The sequence below is a fragment of the Herpailurus yagouaroundi genome, unplaced genomic scaffold, assembly GCF_014898765.1.
Source record: "Herpailurus yagouaroundi ecotype Mexico unplaced genomic scaffold, PumYag 185, whole genome shotgun sequence".
In the NCBI taxonomy this organism is placed as follows: domain Eukaryota; kingdom Metazoa; phylum Chordata; class Mammalia; order Carnivora; family Felidae; genus Herpailurus; species Herpailurus yagouaroundi.
The window spans coordinates 11,917,594-11,930,720 of NW_024412416.1; the positions used below are offsets into that span (position 1 = coordinate 11,917,594).

Here is a 13,127-nt window from a genome sequence, read left to right on the forward strand (position 1 = left end):
TGATATTTAGGGGAAGGGGGAAAAAATCCTTTTCAGGTTCTCCAACGGGGGAGCTTTTTAACCTCTTTCCGGCGAGGTGGGAGCTCTCCTTCATGGTGGAATTTAAAAAGAACAATGGAACCCTGACTACGTTTAAACAAAAATAAAACTTGTGTTTTTTTTTTTTTTCTTTTGGGTGTTGGCTTTTAACTCTTTCAAAGCCGATTTTGAAAACGGCTGCAGTGTTACAGACAAGAAGGTACTTGCTGCTTATTAAAACCTTGATGACGTTAAGGTTGTCTTTTAAAAATGCAAGTTGGAGAAGTGCCGCTGGTATTTCAAAAATTACGAAGATAAGTTTACTATGTCGTCTCGGCTGTTTAATGGGAATAAATAGGTTTTAATTACGAGAGTAGACGATGACGTTTGATCAAGATAGTTTATTTTGCGGACTAGTTACGCCAAGATTAGTTGACATTCTGGTGTTTGACTAATGATTAAATATACTGTTGGGTACTTTTTAAAAGGTCATAAGGAGCCGTTATCTGTAACTTACCACACCTGAATGTTAGAACGTACTTGGATCAGTTCCTGGACTTCTAAAAGTTGAAGTTCATCATTTTATTATTTTTAAAAATAATGTATGTTAGCACAAGCCGTGGTCGACGAAACTTTTACAAAGGAATATTCTGACGCCAAATCTCTTTGTGAAGTTACTTTCTCTTAGTGTAAATATTAAAGTAGGACTGTTCTCGGTAATGGGCGATGAAGAGGAGCCATATTTGTTGCATTTGTTGCATGCATAAAAATCTAGATCTGCTGAAAACGGAAGAGTATTTTAATAATAAATACTGCTTTCTCAAGAATTTGCGGAGTCCTCTATAGTTTTGAGTTTAAAAAAATGAGAGGGAATTTAAGTTTAATGGTTTGAGGAGCAAACCACAAATGCACAAACCTTTGTGTATTTTGTAATATATTTGTCTTCATTCTGCGGTAGCTCTCGTGTTGTAAAGGTGCAGATCTACGTAAAAACAGTGTTGGGCAGATTTACGTAGTACTTAGAAAATCAGAGTTACTGGTGTAATCGACCGTATTTCTGATGGTATTTTTTTTGTCAGTGAAATTGCTTTATTTCTGAAAGGCATTCATATAGTGCTACATGTTACATCAGTTGCGCATATCTTGATTTACAGAATCTTAAGTATCAATTTTGGTTTTTCAAAACCGCATTTTTTATATTTGAACACTGAAAGAAGTTTTAAACGTATATTCTGAATCTGTTTTTTCAGGCTCCTTTTTTGAATAGTGAAATGCAAAATAATTGCTAGCAATTTAACCTCGTAGGATCTTTATATGGGAGAAATGGGGGAAGGGAGAGACAAAATTTCCAAGACCCTGGTTTGAAATTGAATAAAGGTCATAGACACTACATGTTTTCGACTTGCTTAAAAGACAAAGCTAATATCTCACTTGGTGAGATCAAATAACTTGTGGTTTAAAAATTTAAAGTAACCAGTAGCCATTTTAACTTCACTAATTTCTCCTGGAGGAGTTAATTTTTAATTGTTTGTAATTGTAAAAGGTATTTCTAGATGGTTAATGTAATTTTTAAGATGATTTCAGTGTTTAAGCAGGGTAAACTTTTCCTTTGTTTTTGTGTATTGCCTGGCATCAAAAGAAAAATAAAAATGAGGTTATAATCTTAAATCTGTCTGGAGATATGAATTTTCTGTAGTTTATTTAATCTCCGTGCCTTAATCTCTAGTGTTTATTCATGCCACCAAAAGATGAGGAAAACAAAGACTGATAGATTATTAAGATAAGAAATAACTGCATCCTTAACTGTGAAGGTGGTGTGTCCATGAGCCGTCCCTAAATTTGCCCATAGATCATGTATTTGGAATATTTTCTTATTGTTTCATCACACTGAAACTTTGGCCAAGAAATGTTTAAAAATCAAAACATTGATACATCTTTTTTTTTTTTTTTTTAAGGTAACTTACCAGATTAAATATGGTTGATGATGGTTCTGAACAAATACAGCTTTTATGAGGTAAGGCTGGGTAAATTTTAATTACTTTAACATAAAAAGCCTATTTGGTTTTTATTTTGCTCTTTGATAAATTTGTATTTCCAATGAGTAGTGATTATGAGTATGGATAACTGAATATCTGAAATAATTTGACAAAGGCTTTAAACCTTTCCGTTAAATGAAAAGTGTATGTGCTTAGCCATTGTAACTTAATGTGCCTTTTGAATAGTTTAAAATACTGAAGGTCCCTTAAGCCTTTGTTTAATTTGGGGAACAAGAAAAGACTGATTATATTTTGAGAAAAACTGTGAACCAAAGATACATTTTTTTCTTTGTAATTCTCTAATTAATGTTGTGCAAATTAATTTTTTAAGTATTTAAAGAAATGAATTTATTGGAAAATTTGAGCTAGTTAGTATTCGTAGTAAGTAGATTTTAGGGAAGAACATTTTAAAAATCAAGTTTTGTGAGCATGGATTTTGTTTTTGTTTTCTTTATACAATAAAAGTTTTAAAACATTTCTACTTGCTATTTGTTGTTCCATCAATAAATTGTTTAGAATATTGCTGTTTTTCCCCCTCCCCCCCAAAAGGTATGCCATTTTGAAGACTGAGACCGTGGAGTTTTATCCTTGAGGATAAAGGAAATATTTGCAAAAGTCTATTTTATATAGCAAGTAAGTAAATGTTTTATTCAACATCTGAAATTTAATAGCTACCAACATTTGAGTAGGAAAATATCACTAAGTTGGTCAATGAAACAAAATGTAGACTGTTCATCTCGAAAAAGAGATGAGAAAAAAGCCCATCAAATTCCTTTATCTCACATCAAAGCACTTGTGTATTATAATAAAACAGTTGATACACGTAATTTATATCAGAGCAGTAAGATGGTCATTACTTTCCAATAATCTGCTGCTTCAGGATTATGGTTAAATCAGTAGTTATCAGAGTTGTATGTCTTTATAATCTGAAATTCTTCAGCCATTTTTTGGATGATGAAGGTCACATTTTGGAAATGGTTTAGAATTTTGTATTTGCTGATCTTAACATTTCTTAAAAGAACTGTATTTTAAAAACTGAAGACACTTTCGTATTTTAGTTCTTATTAATGGAATTAATACGTTCATTTTAACTGTTGTTATGAGTTTGTTTTCAAACTCGTACTAAAGTGAGTTATCTTACAGGAAATTAGAATAACGCATCTAAAGAGACCTAATCTATAACTTTGTAATTGTTTTTAAAGCATAAAAGGAACAAATAATTTTCAACATGTATATAATACTTTCACATCTTAAAACTACATATGTGAATGAAAAAATACGTCTGCGGTAATTTTCAAGAAAGGTGTTTTATAAGTTAACACTGAACATGGAAATTACTGTCAAGCTGATGTTGGGGATTTAGCAGAGGAAATATGTATATATAGTACCTTCGGAAATTTTAAGAATAGCCAAATTAGCCAAATAAGTAATATAAAGGCAAGTTTACCTTTGTCCTTGAAATGTGGAAATTCTTTTATCTGTTGATGTTGGCTAATTATATCATTGAGATAGGTGATAAAGGTAACATTTTTATTGCCTTTGTTTTAGCTTAATTTTTCCTTTTCAGTCATTTTGCAGTTTGATCAAATTTGTGTTTTAGTGTGCAAAAGAAAACTAAATGTTAGACCTGTAACTATAGTGTTTTTAAAGATCTTATATATATATATAAAAAATCAAAATCTATTTCATCTTAACCTTTGACACAAATGCCAAGGTTACGGTTTCCTGTATGTAAATGATAACGATATTAGATTAGCATTTACATGTGGTTGGTCACTGTCATAAAAATTGAGAATTGGGCCTTTTGGACACAAATGTATGTGAAGTGTAATGTAATTTTAAGTACAAATCAGCAATAAATTTGTAATGGCCTATCAAAGGTGCAGTTTGACCCATTAAAATAAAAAGTGAATGGTTGAAGGTTAGAAATGTTAAATGATTTGGTGTTTATGTTTTTTACTCCAGTATCAAGAATTAAAAAAATATTTAAATGATACAGTAAGTTCTAAATTAATCCTCGATATAATGGATTGCAGCTTCTCTTTTATCACCAACAAGAGAAACGATTATAGCAAGTCACATTTTAAAAAGGTCTTACATGTACTTGAACTTTAATGCTGATGCTGCTTATATTTAGTGTTTTGATATTTGCTGTAAAATATTGCTTGTAAAATAGGCAGTAGTTACCAGATTTCATATAAAAAGTAACTTTCTGGTTTACTGCTATCTTCTGCTTAAGAACCAAAGTGATACTTAAATACTTGTTTTTATTTTGGCATTTTGAACTAATTTTTGGATCCTAAAAATCATTACTAGGTTGAACTGGTGATAGGTTTTATTGCATTTGTTATTATGGTACTATTTAAAAAATTACCTGAAATTTCACAGAAAGGAAAGCAGCCATGTTCTGCCCATAGTTAATCACAAGATTTTCACGAACCATGGTATGACACTTAGAGGCTAGATTATGCGATAGAGGTATGTATGTTGAGTATAAATTTTCTTTCAAGTTGAATTTACTGTTATTCTTAGTTTTTTGATTATTTAAAAATTTGGACTATGGACAACCAATTAATTTACTTATTTGCTCCGGGTTTTTTCTTTGTTGAGAGGCTTAAGGGGAAACAGACTATGAGGACATCTCCATCTTCTTCATTCATGAGAGGTGTGTGTGATAAGAGTGGAAATCAGGAAATCGGCAATCAGGAAACCGAGCTTCTAAATGTAGATTAGCCCTGTAATCTTGATATTTCACTGCAGACCTAGTCTTCTAATCTATAGAAAGTATTTGGAGTTTCTAATCTCTTAAAATGTCTTTTAGGCTTTAATTGTGTGATAAAAATAATAGTAAGGAGTATCTTATACAAACTAGAGAATAGTTTTTGTAATTTTGTGTAATAAATATATGTGCTGTTTCTGTGAAGAAATGATTTGAATAACATGACCCCTGGGTGATAGTGTACCCGACTTTTTTGATTGTAGGCATTCCAAAATATTAATAATCTAAATGCAGATGTTGGAAAATTGATCTTGAAAACCAGTTAAGGTGTGAAATTGTATTTAAACAAGTGAGCATTAGAATGCTGCAATAAAAAATTGCTGGGTTAAATAAATATACTTAAAATTTAGTGTATTCAATGTAACACTTATAGCTGGCTATCACAACTATAAATAAGGATTTGTAGTTTACATGCTTGACATAATCTATTTAATTTCCTTTCAAAAATTTTTATATTTCAAAGACACAAGCTATCTTCCCCTACTAGATTGAGTGGCTCAGTACAAACTTAATTTTCACATTTGGCTGTTAATTTCTGAATGTAGTTAACCATTACAGTTCAAATTTGATGATGTTCTGAAGCTTATAAATAAAAACTGTAGTACTTGATTTTTTTCATAACATTCAAGTGACATATTTCTTACAACAATTGGGTAAAGTTTTGATTTGTACAGTATACAAAGTTAAATAGTTTTGTGTTTTGGAAAACAATCCTTTGCTTTTTGAAATTAAGCTATTTATTTGATAAGGAATATTTCCCAAATAAGCAGTATGCCCTTGATGTGTACTGTATCGTGATCATAATCATTTTAATTTAGATTATCAAGGTAGTTTGCTTAACTTGAATGGTTTCTGAATTTTCTTACAAGTGGTAATGACTTTATTGCTACCTTATTTTTGTGGAAGATTTCATATATTCATTTCAAAAGTGCTGTCACGTTTTATTCTTATATGTAAGAATTGCGTTAAGGACTTAAAAAGGTAACAAAGGCAATATTTTAAGAAAAGCCCAGATGGGCTAATAAAGATAACAGTCTTTGCCTTTTAATATAGAAGTCAAAATGTACGTTACACTTAGAGCTTTATATTGAGAATCTATGATACAGCAAAATATTAAAGATAGGTAGGAATATGAGCAAAAGTACCTACTTTTGTAGTCTGCTGAAGGCAAACTTGGCTTCTCCCCGCCATTTTTAAAGGAAGGCGGAATACTGCTTTCTCAGTTTTGGGAAAGGAGATGATATGGCAGATTACATTGGTGTCAGTAATTTTTGCAGTGGTGCAAAGTGAACTCCCAAGTGAAACCCACAGGCGACAAACTTGTACTGGTAGGTAGCTTTTTAATCACATTACCAGCCCAGTGTGAAGGATTCCCTCAGACCTTTTTTTTCCCACAAATAAAAGTCAATTCCACCATTCTCTTAAGAGATAAATCAGTTTAGTTCACTTACTTGATTTAACACTTGTCTTTGTTCACAATCTCTATTCTTATTAAGGTCAAATTAAATTTGGAAGCTTAAAAGTAAATAATCCTTTTTCTTATAAATTGCTTCATTTGTTAACTTGCTAGGAGGATATTTTAGCATCTTAACTCTTAGAGATGATTTTGAAGCAGGTCTTTCCTGCATTTTTGGATTATGATTAGTCAAAATGACTAAACGGATTAAGATTTGGTAATATAATCAAGAACTTGATTTATAATTTTAAAAATTGAAATCTTAGTTATGGAACAACATTTGAATAGGTTAGTTTTAACTTAAATCCTAAACTATTGTGCTTTCTAAAAATCCTTAAATTACTACACTTTAATATTGAACTTAGAGCTTCTATGATAACTCTACATAGTATGGTTATTATACTTCAGAGCAGGAGTGACTGAAAAAATACCTGTAGTCAGAGGGTATTTGAAATGTGAAAAACATCATTTTCCATGTTTTGTTTGTGGGGCATTTCAGTCTAATTAGTGGAAAGTATGGATATGGTATTTTTGTTAATGTATTTTAAAAAGGGTTAGAGTTAACTTGAGTAGGTCAATACAGTTGGTGACAGAGTCGTTTGAAATTTTGTCTAAAGGTTTCTATCACTTTATCTTAAAATAATTTGATTAAATATTGAACTAATAATAATAATAATAATAATAGAGAAACATGGCCTTGCAGGTGGGTAATGGAAGTTTTCCTTTATGAGTCTTGAAAGTAGATTAGATGAAAGATTAGAAAATAATTCTCTACTGTTAAGAGGTGATGTTGGACTCTGAAACAACTAGTTCTCTACCTTAATTGCCCATTAGATCCATATAGGGAGGCCAGATTTTATCTGCTCTGTTGGGAGTTCTTAGGGGCTGAGACTTATGAATGGTTTTTGTAGTAACTTACTCTATAGGTAAGTCTCCAAATAGCCAGATTGAAAATCCTTGGGGCTAGAGGAGCACCTGGGTGGCTCATTTGGTTGAGTGTCCAACTTCAGCTCAGGCCATGATCTTGTCGTTTGTGGGTTCAAGCCCCATGTTGGGCTCCGTGCTGACAGCTCAGAGCCTGGAGCCTGCTTCAGGTTCTGTGTCTCCCCCTCTCTCTGTCCCTCCCCTGCTTGCACTCTGTCTCTCTCACTTTCAAAAATAAATACTAAAATTAAGAAATAAAAATAAAAAATCCTTGGGGTAAGAACTTCTGCTTGGACTGTGTTGTTCATAAATAAGTGTATGTCTTGGTCTTCCGGTTGGATCGTCATGTTGAAGTTTTCAAATAAAGGCATTTTAGTAGTCTAGTTTTATCTTTTTCTGTGCATAAAATTATATTCTTTTTGTTTCTTGCAGAAATGTGAATCCTGAGACTGAATTCTCTAAAGGGCCTGTACAACGTAATAGATGTTGGTGGATCCATTTAGTAAGTTTTATTTAATTTTCATGTTTGATCGGTTTTTAAATTTTCATATGACTTTGGAAATTTGAATAATTGAATTACTTGTAAAAATATAGAGAGATTTGGTGAAGCTCAAAGCAGTACAAAAATAAAAAACATGATTAGATGTGTGTGAAGTTTATTAAAATTTTGCTTGTTTATTTACTCCAAGTTGTTATTTTCTTTCTTCACTTAAACTCCCTTACAGAATTCAGAGTAACTCACATTTGAACATACTTCTGACATTTCACCTTAGAGCTGGGTGTTGGTAACCTGCCCCTAAAAATAAAGTTTTATTGGAACACAGCTCTGCTCTTTTATTTACACATTGTCTGTGTCAACTTTCCCACTATAGCTGCAGAGTTGAGAATAGTTGGTAGCTAATGGTCACAAACCCTGAAATATTTATTATCATTTTCTGTAAAGAAAGCTTACCTGTCCTTGTCCTAGATCCATCCCTTGTGTCAACTTAATTCTTCCTAGAACTCAGAAGCCCTTGGGTTTTCTTTTGGTAATAGAACATACTTTTTAATGGATTTCAGTGTAATAATTTTAGTAAATTAAATAATTCTGAACTTTCCTTAAACTTGAAAGCCCAATACAAAATTCTTTTCACACTGGGATTATGCTTTGATGTTAGAAGACTTGGTTACTACTACTATGGAAGAGTTTATTCTAACTCCCAGCATGAGAAAGAATGGGAAAAGACTGTAGAAGTGAATTTGGATGAATTCTCTAAAGGTTTTATTATTGAGAGAACTTTTGGTATATTTACATACTAGCTGTTTTATAAATTTGAATCCCATTTGGGAATCTACATTATAGATGATAATTAATACTTCAATTTCTGTATAAATGTCTGCTATTTCTTGGTTATGTTTCGATGGTGATGGTGAGGGCAGAGATGAAAACTTTTCTAATGTACAACCATTGATCTGCTGTCTTATGTTTTAAAGACATTAATTACCTGGCACATAGTGGATCCTCAATGAATGCTTGTTGATTTATGGTATATAATTTCTGCCAAACATTATTTATCAACTAGTACTTTAGGTTTAATTGAAAAAGAAGGTCAAATTCATTATGAAAATATACATTTTAATGCGGTATTTATTTTTACTGTCTAAAAACTAAAATTTTTGACTCAGTAAAAATTGAAAGTGATACAAACTACAACTTTGAGCCTTTTAACATGCATATATAGTCAGATTTTAAACTAATATATGGAAAATAAAGAAGATTTGATTTGATTGTAAAACTTTGAAGTACCATGATTCTTTTTCTTAGTTACCATAATTGATCTTATTCTCTTAAGAGATCAGTAGCTGGCTGGTGTTTTTCAAATAATTTTGTAGTTAAGTTTTATCCCCATTGTATTTAGGACGCAGGCATATATTGTGATCCTACTGAGGATTCAAGTTACTTTTGGTAATAAAACTGTATATGTCAATTCACTATTAAATGTTTTCAAGTTTATTTTTTTTTAATGTTCATTTATTTTTGAGAGGGAGTGGAGGAGGGGCAGAGAGAGAAAGAGACTGAGAATCCTAAGTAGGCTCCAGTGCTGTCAGCCTGGAGCCCGACGGGTCTCAACTCATGAACCCAGAGATCATGACCTGAGCTGAAATCAAGAGTCAGACCTTTAACCGACTGAGCCATCCAGGTGCCCCAAATGCTTTCAAATTTAAAGATCAGAGCAAAGAAGATTGAAGTCGTCATAAGCACCAAGAATTTAAATTACATGATGGGAAGATTCGATTTTTGCTCCTCGTTTATACCCTTATGTCCCTTTGGTTTTGCAATAAGTATTTAAGTTTTAAAGTAATAAAAATTAACATTAATTTATTGTGGCATTATTAGAACCACCTACTTTAAAAATTAAGAGTCGTTAATCTTTTCTCTTTCCTCGTACTCTTCCCTGTCCGTCACATTTTTTTGTTGCTAATAAAAATGGGAGTTTGCTGTGAAGTAGAAGTAAGGCGATTACTTATCCTTAATTTAGGGGAGGCCCTCGTAAGCCTAGTTCAGTCAGGAGTTGGATTTCAACAGACAACTTCACTTGTATTTCAGCTAACTTACTTGATTTTACAATACCAGTGATTTTGGAACACATTAACTAAATTAGAATTTAAAGAGAAGATCTCCTTAATTTCATAGTTTTAAATTTTTGGATGTACAATATGTAGGGATTTTAAGGGGTAGCTTTATTTAGTGCCTTCTTACCATAGAAGTCTTTGCTTTGGCTTTTGGGAATTTTTTTTAGAACAATTTCCTTAAAAAGGAGATATAAACTATGAACGTCATTGTGGAAAAATTCTACCTGTTCATGGAATGAGCTTGGAGCCTGTATGTGAAGTAAACAAAAGATGAAGGTCTCTTTGAGGATGGAATTCTATATCAAACCATCATCCTTTCAGTATGTCCAGAGGAATTCACAAGTTACTGGAGAGATGTAGAGTTAGTAGGGTTTTGATATCTGAACACTACTCAGATTTCTATACTGATCTTATTTTAATGCAAGATTAAATTATCTATTTATTTATTTTTTAAAAAGTTTGAAAGAGAGAGCACATAAGTGGGGGAGAGGGAGAGGGAGAATCCCAAGCAGACTCTGAACCACCAGCGTAGAGCTTGGTGCCAGGCTCAAACTCACACACCACAAGATCATGACCTGAGCCAAAGTTGGATGCTTAACTGAGCCACCAAAGTGCCCCTAAATTATCTTTTTAAAGCAGAAAGTGTTTGTCTTTAAACAGTTGATCCCATATGGGGTCAATCCATAATCTATGGATTTTTCACGTTGTTCTTGGAATATAAATTATTTTGCTTCTGTAAGGTTAGTTTGTAGATCTCCGTGTACTTTGGTTATTGTGGTATATGGGAATAATAGCTAAATAACATTTATTGAGGTCTTTCTATATGCCAGGTAATGTGAAAGCTCTAAATGTACTGACTCATTTAATTCTCACTATTGCCACATGAGGTAGGTACAATTTCCATTTTACACATGAAGAACTGGATTTTGTTACCAAGAAAATTTCCAGGCTCACAGAAAGAACTCATGCCCACTTTCTTTATTTTTTAACATAATTTTGCTTATTTATAAATTCAGTTTTTGCAAGAATTTGGAATTCCATGAAGATAAATGGCTTACTCATAAATCCCTCATTGCTCTTTTAGGTATTTTGATGCTTGACTGTGCACTTTTGCTTATTAACAAAATTCTCACTGTTGGCTTTTGATAGGCTTTGTAGGAGTGCAGACTGATCATGGCCTTACAATGTTATCAGAGTCTGCTTTCTCTTTAGCATTGGCTTTCCTCATTCCTCTTTGTTTAGCTGTCTTAAAACATAACAGTATATGTGATAGAATGATCAGTTTGCTAGTGTTTTGTAATCTCTATTGTCACACAAACTAGTGCATTTTATTAAGTAATTTTAGAATGATTTTAGTATCATTAGGTTTCTTTTGAATTTTTTTTTAAATAATGATTTTTAAAATGAAATTTCATATAATGTCCTGGATGAATTTTACCTCTTGTCCTGTGGCAGAAGAATATAAAGCATTGAGTTTATCATGTAATGTACCAAATTGAATATATTGCACCTATGGCCATTGAAATGATCATAACTTGTTCTCTGTACATTAGTGTCTTTTTCATCATAATTGTGTTTACATCCCCAATGTCATTTAGAGCTTGACCTGCCATTGTACCAGTAGAGATTGGGGACAAATTAGTTAATGGTGCAAGAGAACTGATGGTATTTTTATTTTTATACTTAAACGTAGGAAGGATATGTTCCTTAATTTTGAAGTGACTAATTCAAATGGAAGGTATTTTATTGACAATAGTAATGAGTTATGTAGTTCTTATTGTAGAGTGGAGAGAAATAAGGAAAGTATGTGAAGGAGAAAGATCTTATATCTGATGTTGTTACTGATGCTGTGACACTTACCCCATTTCTAACATGAGTGCCAGTGTCTCTTGGTTACCCAGTAGTTTACTGAGTAGATTTTTGTATTATATACGTAGATAACAAATCCTAATGATAGTTTAAGAGGTAAGGATTGACTACCAGAAGATCAAAAATACTTTTCATTTAATAATCTTCTAGTCACCCAGACTTTATTTCTATAGATTTAGTTTGAGCTGCAAAACTGATTGAGAAGACTGGGGTTAAAACTTACTTTTATAGTTATGTTTGATCTTGATGGATCAGGATTATTTATTTAATAATACAGTATCCTGATTGCCCACCTAATAACTTTAGTTCAAATTATTTAAGTAATGGATTTGTTTTTTGTTGAGGAACATTTGGTGTTTTGTCAATAGGAGTATTTTACTTGTGCTTAATTTGAAAGCTGATAGCATTTTATGGCAAATACCAAAAAGTCAGTTTGCATTTTTGATCTTTTTGCTTCCTAGTTGCTACATATTTTCTGTATTCTCAAATAAGTAGCTGATGATGTTGACATCTCTGTTGGCCATTTGTGTTATCTAAACAAAATTAATTAACATCTGTTGGGCTGGAAAACTATGCTTTACCCACTGCCTTGGTTTCTTTTCTTTCCTTTTTTTTTTTTTCTTTTCTTCCTTAGGATTCTTTTCCATAACTAGTTTTATTTGAAGAAGCTTGGAAGCTTTTCTGTCTTGAGATTTAGAATCCATAGTGTTGTTGTAATTTAGTTTTCCAGGATTTTGAATTTGAATTTTTATTTCATATTGACCATATAATAACATTACACATGTAAAAATTTGACTATTCACTACCACTTTTTTATAGTTACATATGTATCTGTGACAGTAGAACTTTGTTACTGGTTTGCAGTCTTTCCATGATTCTCTTCATTGAGAAGTGTGTGCAGTGCATACAACTTTAATATAGTACAGTTTCATAGTTGAAAGCTGTTACAAAATTAAAGCTTTGTGTATGTAAGAGTATCTTCAAGGTGGGTGGATGTTCTCTGTTTGAAGGAATAAGATGATTGGTATTCCAACAGCATTTTTTTCTTTTAATGTTTTCATCAAGCACCCAGTCAGCTTGAAGAGTCTCAAATGGACCCTACCACTGAGAAAACAAGATGGCAGTCCACTATGGGGAATTGAGGAAAATGGATTAATACAAGAGTGCTGTGATAATATACAACCAAGACAGGGTTCTTTTAACATGGATTTCATGAAATGAATGAAGACATAGGTTTCTTACCCAGCACAAATGGACTTTTAAAGACTTTTTGTATCATTAAAACAAGCACATTTTTGACATTTGGAGAAGAAAGATGGCACATTAACACAAATGATAGTTTGTATGCCTGGAACTTTTTGCAGTTTGATTTGTATGAGTATGACCTTGTGAAATGTTAACTTTAATAAAATTTCTAACACTTTAAAATTTC

The 13,127-nt window shown here is 32.1% G+C and overlaps 1 long non-coding RNA gene across 3 annotated transcripts in view; it reads left to right on the forward strand.

Annotated features, from left to right (window-relative positions):
- Positions 1-13,127, forward strand: part of LOC121042445 (uncharacterized) — a 16,382-nt gene extending 3,255 nt beyond the window's left edge. Inside the window, exons 1-5 of one of the 3 annotated variants that reach the window (XR_005796203.1) lie at positions 218-238; positions 1,974-2,032; positions 2,604-2,687; positions 7,646-7,715; positions 12,761-13,127. This is a non-coding gene — a long non-coding RNA (uncharacterized LOC121042445). Of the gene's footprint in view, positions 1-217; positions 239-598; positions 621-1,973; positions 2,033-2,603; positions 2,688-7,645; positions 7,716-12,760 lie in introns of those variants that run through there. The other 2 variants (XR_005796204.1, XR_005796202.1) reach the window with 2 other exon arrangements.